This window comes from Chiloscyllium plagiosum, chromosome 7 (genome assembly GCF_004010195.1).
Source record: "Chiloscyllium plagiosum isolate BGI_BamShark_2017 chromosome 7, ASM401019v2, whole genome shotgun sequence".
NCBI lineage: Eukaryota > Metazoa > Chordata > Chondrichthyes > Orectolobiformes > Hemiscylliidae > Chiloscyllium > Chiloscyllium plagiosum.
In genome coordinates this window covers 45,079,932-45,088,640 of record NC_057716.1, presented here as the reverse complement: position 1 = coordinate 45,088,640, position 8,709 = coordinate 45,079,932, and positions in this window count along the sequence as shown.

Sequence of the window (8,709 nt, the reverse complement as noted above, 5' to 3'; positions counted from 1 at the left end):
ACAACAGTAGTGTTCAGGGTGCATGTTAAACTCTTTTCTCGGTTTGTTGGTTGATAAATGAGTAAGTTGGTTACACCAATCTGTGAACGTTTAGTATTACAAGTGGGAATGTGTTTCCTTTCGATTTTCTCCAGAACGGATGAGCGAACAACAATACGACAAGGTACATAGTTTAGAAACAGAAACGGTCGACACCGTGTGTATTTTGCTTTGTGAAAGCACTATTCGTTTTTCCAATCTATTAATCTGTAAAGACACACTGGTGGTTGATTTAGAGGGGCAAGGACAATAGCCGAGAGGCTCTTCAATTAGGCAATTTACACCTAAACACAAATTACTGAAGATATTTTGATTCTAGCAGTTTTAAGGAAGCTAATGTTGTTACAACCAGACGAAACGAGTCAGAACTTCCTGAAATACAAGATTGCATGTGCTGTGCCAACATTCTCACGATATCAATCAGAGACACACTGGTATGTCATGGAGATTCAGCATTCAGTTCCTTTATACAATGTTTTAAAACGGTCAATCATTGCAGAGTATCCAGATGTTTAAACGCAATGAAGTGCTTGTTGAGTGTCACTAAGGAAGAGCTCATTTGATAGTCCAAGTGTAGTACTATTTCCATAATAAAATTACCCCCATAAGCTAAATAGGAAAATATATTCCAAATGCTCACGAAGTCAACGTTGGAACAGTTAATGTCAGGTTCCATGAGGGGCTGCCCAGCCTTTGGATGTATAGCTTCGTCAAAATAAAGCGCTTATTTTTTTCTCTAATTTCTGAGAGCATCAGAGCAAACAAGGGGAGCGATATTGTGTTTAAGCTTTATTGCAGTGCAAGGTTATCTCCTCACATATTAGTAGATTCTCAAACAATTTAAATGCTTTAGATTTAGCCCATTTTATTTCTTATGTCTGTAAAATTGGAGGTTTCGAGGGGGAGAAAGATGGCTGGTATCCACAATATTACCTTAAAACCATTAAAGCCATTGGTAAAACGTATATGTAGAGGGAAGAAGTCCGGAGGGGTTCGGGCTAATGGCCTATCTAATCCGCTAAAAGGAAACCGAGCCAAAGCAATTCTCAGGAAATCATTATTCGCAATCATGCAGCAATTTAGAGGGCAATGCCAGGATTCCGTCAAAATGCATGAAGAAAATCTATTTCCTAGGAATTTCGATGCTCAACTCGATTTCGTAACATTCAGTAACAAAGAAAGTTGGCGGTGCAGCTCTTTTTCCTATTCCTTCACTGACCTGCAAGCTTGCAGCTGGCTTAGCTGGATATGGTCTGCTTGAAAAGGCGAATTCCATGATTCTTTGTTCTTTATAGGATAAGCCGTGTAGTTCTCAGACTTGCACATGACATTACTATAATATATCCACGTCTTGATATTATAAATGAGTGATATTCTCTATACCATTTAAATCATTGTCTCCAGTACAAAACGCTAAGGTTCACGCGTAGCAAGATGTCCTTTTCTGACGCCTTCATGTTGAGAAGCTGAAAAGGTATTTTACTGAAGTTCGGCTAAACTGTAGGAACAGGTTCACCAAAAGGACAAATTTTCTATTCGATTAGCTGTATTTCAGCCTGAAGGACTGACCTCTAAACCCTTGACCTTTTGGACTCATTCCTACCCTTCGCCTTTTCTATGTGTTTTAACACAGACAACATCTAGTTAAAGCCAGTTGAAATAGTTTCTCACGTATGAACTACTCCAATTTCTGCAGGGGCAAGTTTTGCGGCTATTCTTAGGCGATAATATAGTACTATGCTACTATGATGTCTCTAAACTCGATTTCTATTACACCCGTCCCCCCACCTTTACAGAAGCGACACTACAACCGTTGCCAGCATTTTATCTCAAATGTTGGAGCAAGGAATTTGTTGATTTGTTCAGCTTCAAACTTCGCTTAATTTTAGCACAGTATACTTTTGCTGTATTTTCCTTGCTGCACGAATAAAAACAGCATTCAAAAACACTCCCAGACATTCATCTTCCAACATTCCCATTCAATTTTTCTCCAAAATTCCACACAAACATATTTTGTCACATTTAGTGATATATTTTAAATACTCGAAATAATGTTGACATTTGTACTGAATAATGGTCTATGATGTTTGTCAAATCAGAATTGAATTCTGTTCATGCCAACTAAATTCTATGGCAACATGCAGAACAACAAAACAAATAAAAGTGAAACAAAAAATCAAGGTATTCAGTTGCAACTAATTCTGCTCTCAAACACTGTTTCATCATTTTTATGAGTAAAGGCTGCATTTTTTTTCATTATTCATTAAGTAAAGAAGGCACATTCTCAAACCAAATAGACACAGTTTCCTATCATATTTGTGTTTTGGTCTGACCTGTGTTAATGCTAAATTATAATTCATAATCATCCTTCTCCCTCAAAGAATCCGCAGTGTCTTCAATGAAAATTGGGTGGAACAGTTTTCTTTCTGTTTACAATACCCCAGGAAAAGAGAAACTAAAATAACTTCTTAATATTTTGCAATATTTAATAAAACTGCACTGATTGAATTTGAGATTCAGTATGTGAGAACAGCCAAAATAAGGAACAATTAATCAGCTGCGTATGTTGTCTTTTCCAAGGTACAAACTAAATTATCTGAATATATATATGCTCAAAGAGGCTGTAAGCAGTATATGACTTTGACTTTTGTATAACACCTATCTCCTTGAAAAGCAGTCGACTTTAAACCGCAGTTATCAACAAGGTCAATTGACAATGTCTCATATTCATGTAGCTATGTAATTTATCAATATTTAAACCAGCCAGCCACATGCATTAGTGTATGTACTGGTTACAAATTATAATTCAAATGTTTTAAATTCAGAAGCTTAATTATTTTCAAGTTTTTTCACTATATAATTTGTCACAAATATTGAGTACATAGATATGGGAAACATAGAACATAAAAGTCAACAACATCATGATTTCTGAACTGTTATATCATTCAAAATTCATAACGTCACATATAATATCAATCACAATCAATCAACGTGCATATTTATATCCATCGATGCACATCTCCCATGGCCACGTAAAACTCCTATATCTAACTATATGCTGTGTAAATGCATGTCTTTTATTCTTAGCATGCACATAATTTTATCAGTGTACATATATGCATATATGCCTGTGTGCATGTGCACATGCATGGATATTTTTGCATGTATATTTACATGCATGTATGAATGAATATGTCTATATGTTTGCGTGTGTTTGCGATAATGCACATGTGTATGTTCTTACGTCTATGCACATCTAAGAGCAACAGACATGCATTATTTGACTTTCTATAAAACAATTTTAATATTTAGTTTCATTGAAGAAATCCGAATGAACTTAAACTCAAACGAGTAACACTCGCTGCATTTTTATTGTTGTCTATACCCCGCCTGGTTACTTCATTTCTTGTGTAGAAAGAGAAACGGCTGAATGGAAGGCAAAGAGTCAATGCGACCATGCCATAGGCTGGTCATTCAAAATGGGACAAAGCTGATGCAACCCAACGCTACTAAACAGCCATATTTGTTAGTCTTTCCTTTTAGAATTTTAAAACATATTTGCCAAGCTAATGTTTCTCAAATGATAAAGAATTTTGCATTTTAAGGTTATGTCCAGAGGAGGTGGTAGGATTTTATGTATCCTTTTATATTTGATTCGGCCACGTGATTTACTAAATAATTAATGCAGTACGTCCCGAAAGAAACACGGCGTCGTCATTAATCGGCCAAGCAAAGGACTCTATCACACTTGAAAAGTGAACAGATCCCAAGAATATTATATACAAATGGTCCGCTATTTCACTTTCCTGTTGTAGTTCGTTGCAAGAAACTGAAAAATGGAAGCTTGGTAGGTAAATAATTTTAGTTTTGTTTCTGCTAAGATAGCAAATGAATGTAACTGTCATATATATTTGATGAATAGCGCCCTTTGCTTCTTACTCTGTGCTACCAGGCGACAGTCATAAGTTGTAGTAGGCAGATATACTGACCTTCTATTCGGATTAGCTTTAACAATTTGGAGCAACTATGATAAACTTCAGATGCAGAAATGTGTAACGGCTGCATTTTGGAGTAAGGGGTAAATGTTAGTAAGACTGCGATGAGGTTATTATTAAGGCGTAGTTGAGTGTAATGAAATGGCGTAGATTTTACGGTTTACTTGTGCTTTATTGCAAACAATGCCGGCTGTCATGGCATCTGCTGCCTATTTGTACACAGCGAAATAGAGGCCTGAGCATTGTTGAATACCACGAGTCATATATTTTGTTTTCTTTGAGAGGTACTGGAAAGTCTGTAAAGGAGATTCCACTAGGACAATTGCAGGTATTCACGTCTACAGAAACTAGGTTGATGAGCGCTTTGTGTTTTTTTAGTCGATGTTTTGCTTCAAAAGATGAAACAAATGTCTTCTTTGAACTCACGAGTATTTCCAAATCCCCCCCAAAAACGAGTATTGCTTTCTTATAAGCTGTTAAATTATGATCCACAAAGCTAGAAGAACGTGCTTGACCCGTTTAAAGAATAAATGGTTATGATTTCCACCCAGATCAAGACCAAGTTATAATTTCACCATTAGTACATTTTATAATGTAACAAAGTGGCACAATGCTGATTTGTTCAATTGAGGTCAGTTCAGAACAGGGAGGTATATCTCACATACATGATATAGGTAATTGAAGACAATAAAGCCCAAGAATGATTTATCTTATTATTGTTGGCCGTTTCAGTAACGTGAAAAAGTTTTAGTTTTAGGGTAAAGACTGAAAATAAATCCTAAGTAAGCATTTGAAGTTGGAGCAATGAGCAGTGAGACTTTAACGTAAATTACAATATAGCGTTTTAGTGACAGATCTTGACAGCTCGGATCCTAAATCTTTTTCGATAGGTGTACTATAAGCTGCATAAATTACTCTGGTAAATAAAAATATATTTGAAAAAGGATTTGATCACTTTGTTTGGCGATATTTTACGATATGAACGTCGGCATTTATTGCTTCCGTTGCTTTTGTCACAAAACACTTCTGGAAATTGAATTTGTTTCGTTGTCACGTGTGTAAAGTCGACGTTCGTTTCCTTTTTTAATAAATTATGCATTAAAACAATAACCTATTAATTCAGTTATTCACCGATGACAAATGCAGCGCTGTTTTACTGATGACAAAGCTATGGTTGTGCCGCCAAGTTACTTTCTTTTCTACTCTCACGTCAACTCAATCTCGTCTACCGTTAAATTCTAATCCAGCAAAGAACTAGGCAGACAAAAATCAATGAACACACTTTAATTATAACTTTTTCATTAAATCGAAATAAAGTATTATGTTTTGTGGGGCGGGGGGGAGGGGGGTCAACAATTTTCCACTTTGTTATAAATCACTGCGAGGAATTCCTGAAAGGGTGAAACGCTGCCGAGACTAGACGAGGATTGTAAATCTCTCCCTTTTATTGCTTCATGAACATATGCTGCGGTGGAAGATGTCTTCAGATCCCCATTTGATTATATTCCCCGTAAAGTTGGGTTCCCACAGTGACAAGCATTAGCACATAGTTGCTTCATCTTAGTCTCCTCGTAAAATTATCAGAGAAGGTATAACTTGCCATAATAAAATGGTCTATTTACACTTTTGGGATCAACAATACCAGAACAGAAATTACTTCAAAGTCACAAACATGGATAATTTGAACGATATAAAAGATTTATCTTCTTTACGAGATCCCACAAAAATCTGTGTTACGAAAAATGTCAGAAGACAAAGATTCAAAATTACTCAACATCGGTTTGGGGCGAAAGCGATGCTTTAGCTAAACAGTGAGTTGTAACTCTTATTTTCTTTTAAATAATTTATAATGCAGTAATTGCAAAGCAATATTTTTATAACGACCATACAAGCCACAGAGGGTAAAGTAATTTAGATAAATGTTGCGTTAAGCCAGCGCTAGGTGCAATAAGGTCATGCATTACTGTCAATAGAAATGTTTTTTATTGCTATTAAATTACAGGCAAATGTTTCAGATATTAAGAACAGTTGGAGGTAACATTTAACAGAAACATTCAGCAACTCGATAGAATTTCACTAAAAATTAATTTTCGCTAACCAAAAAATTATATTTCAACAAAAGATTTGCGAAAGAAAAGTACAAAATAAACACGGAGGCATCATTCAACAATTTTCAAACGCCGCTTTGGTGAAAAACATTCTCTAACCAGACAATTGGCTCTGGTAATTTAAGTTGCTTCTCCTGAAAGGAAGAAGGAAAATATCACGTTAATTCCCAGTCCACAGACATCACATTTATTGCATAAAACTGCAGTTCCAAACGATGATTAATTTGCCCTTCTAGAAAAGAAACAGATTCAGTTTCACAGAACTAGTATCTATTGCAGAATTTCATTTCTTTAACGGCTTCTATCAACTAATTCAAATTCTAAGCAGGATAAATGTAACGTCCTGCTCCTTCGACGGTTTTACTGAGCTCACCCCCAAAACCTAAGTATAACCTCAGTATATGTTGGTGTAATTTCGATATATATTTTATCATTTTGTTCTAAGTTTTTGTGTTGGTTTTGAAAACCATTGATGTAACTTCTGTTTTTAAAACTCTAAACGATATTAAATGCTTTTATACGTACGTTGTCTGAGATATATGTATTCACTAATTCCGATTCTATCAAACTAATACTTCTTTTGATTAAATGAATGAGTGCAATAATCAACACAATATACCAGAAGGCATGCTTAGCAACAGACAGCATATAGGCAATGAAATGGCAAAAAAATACAAATCTATTGTTCAGTTTAGCGAACGTAGCGCTATTCTGAAAAAAAAAGACACTGCCTCACGATGTGTTTTATTCAAGTAAAGAATACTGAATTTTCACTCAGCTCCTCATTGGTGTTAATGTAAGAAGTGACTCGAAACACCGTTCAATCCATATTAAATAGATGTTAGTGAGGTAGCGCTGGATCAACTTACTGGCTCAATCAGAACAATCTGGTAACACAGATCACGTGAACAAATATGCCTGTATCTTAAGGCAGTGCCTATATTTTCTGATTATAAAAGGTATCCGTTGCACTATAAAATTCATAAATTGCAACTTTTTAAAGGAATATCTACCGGTTTATAAATACCAATTGTTCGTTGGATGTTCGATTATAAAGTCTCGGTTTAGATTTAAAAGCTAAAGCATTACTGGATACCGTTTTTATTGGTAGTTGTCCCTCAGACTGAAGCCATTTCTATCGGGAATAGCGTCTGCATTTGGTATCGAAATGTCTGTAAAACCGCAAGATCTGGTTTAAGGCAGCATTGACTCCAGACAAACGGCAGAGGATATTATTCGCAGCTGCAAGCTAAGAAATTGAGTTTGAGAAGCATAGATTTATGATAAATTGACACACAGGTAAGCAATGGTACGGTAAAATGCAGCCTTTAGCAGAAGGTTTGGATAATGCCTTCAGCAAGAGGGCATATTATTCATGCCAAATTATACGAAATTCTGATACAAACTAGTGTATTCTTTCTATTTCCGTGGAACAACCACAAACTGGTTTTGGAGCAAAGTATGACGATTTATAGAGAGAAAAAAATATTGTTCTTCCACGAAAGTGCGCAATTTGAGAAAGGTTAGATCGGACAAACTAAAGCAGTCCCAGATTTGTCTTGTGGCTGTGTTTTAGCTGATTCTGCGGTTTTATGTAAAAGGAAAACGAAATAAAAAGGCATAGAAACCCAGGGAACTTTTCAAACTGTCACTAGCAAACTTAGATCGTAAATCACATTAATTTGTTGTCTCTAGCTTATCGTCAGGCTGCAGTCCTCTTTGATTTATGCGTTTCAGAAATATATTGCAGGCTAAAGTTATTGCGGCAGCCCGTATAAATTATTTCTCAATTAATGTTATTTTCTTTCATGGAAAACAATTTGTGATTTTCTAGGAAGTAAGTATATCCGTATTTTTAAATACATTAAATATCGAATATTACATTCATAACAAACGTGTCAGGAGATCATCTCTAATGGCTCAGGTTCAATATTTTTGCAGTTATCTACTTCGCCGTTAACCACGTTAGGTAAATCCTGTTAAACGAAATCGTCTCCTTTACTCCCAACTCCTGGTGTCTAGGCGACCGTTTTAGTGGAATCTTAACGTTAATAGTTAACTTCTTTTTTCTCCTCCAGTTCTAAAAACGCTTTAAATAATTCTTCATTAATTGCACCAAACAGAGTAACTGCATTATTTTCCAAATTAAAAACATTAAAATTCTCATTTTATGTATATTTCAGCGTTATTACTGTAACGCTTTGGTCTGACTGTTGTCTGTGTGATCGGCAGTGGGATTAAAGTTGTTTCTTTATGAAATTGCCTTAAAGTTAGTATAACAAGACTATCATTCGCTGTAATTTTAATGACCATAATTGAGGAATTCTCATTTATTTTTCAATGAAAATATGTATGTATAACTTGTCCAAATTCACGAGTGTTTCTTGCAGATTTGGACATTTTATCAGTATGTCCACAGGTATAAAAATAGTTTTGCAATGTGCATATGTGCTTTGCTCGGTCCAAAAAAAAACTTTTGAGGAGAGCATTTTTCATTACTGTATGCCTCGAAGCTGCTGGGCTGCCATGTTAGTCAGCTGAATCCAATTACTCTGAGTAGCATTTCA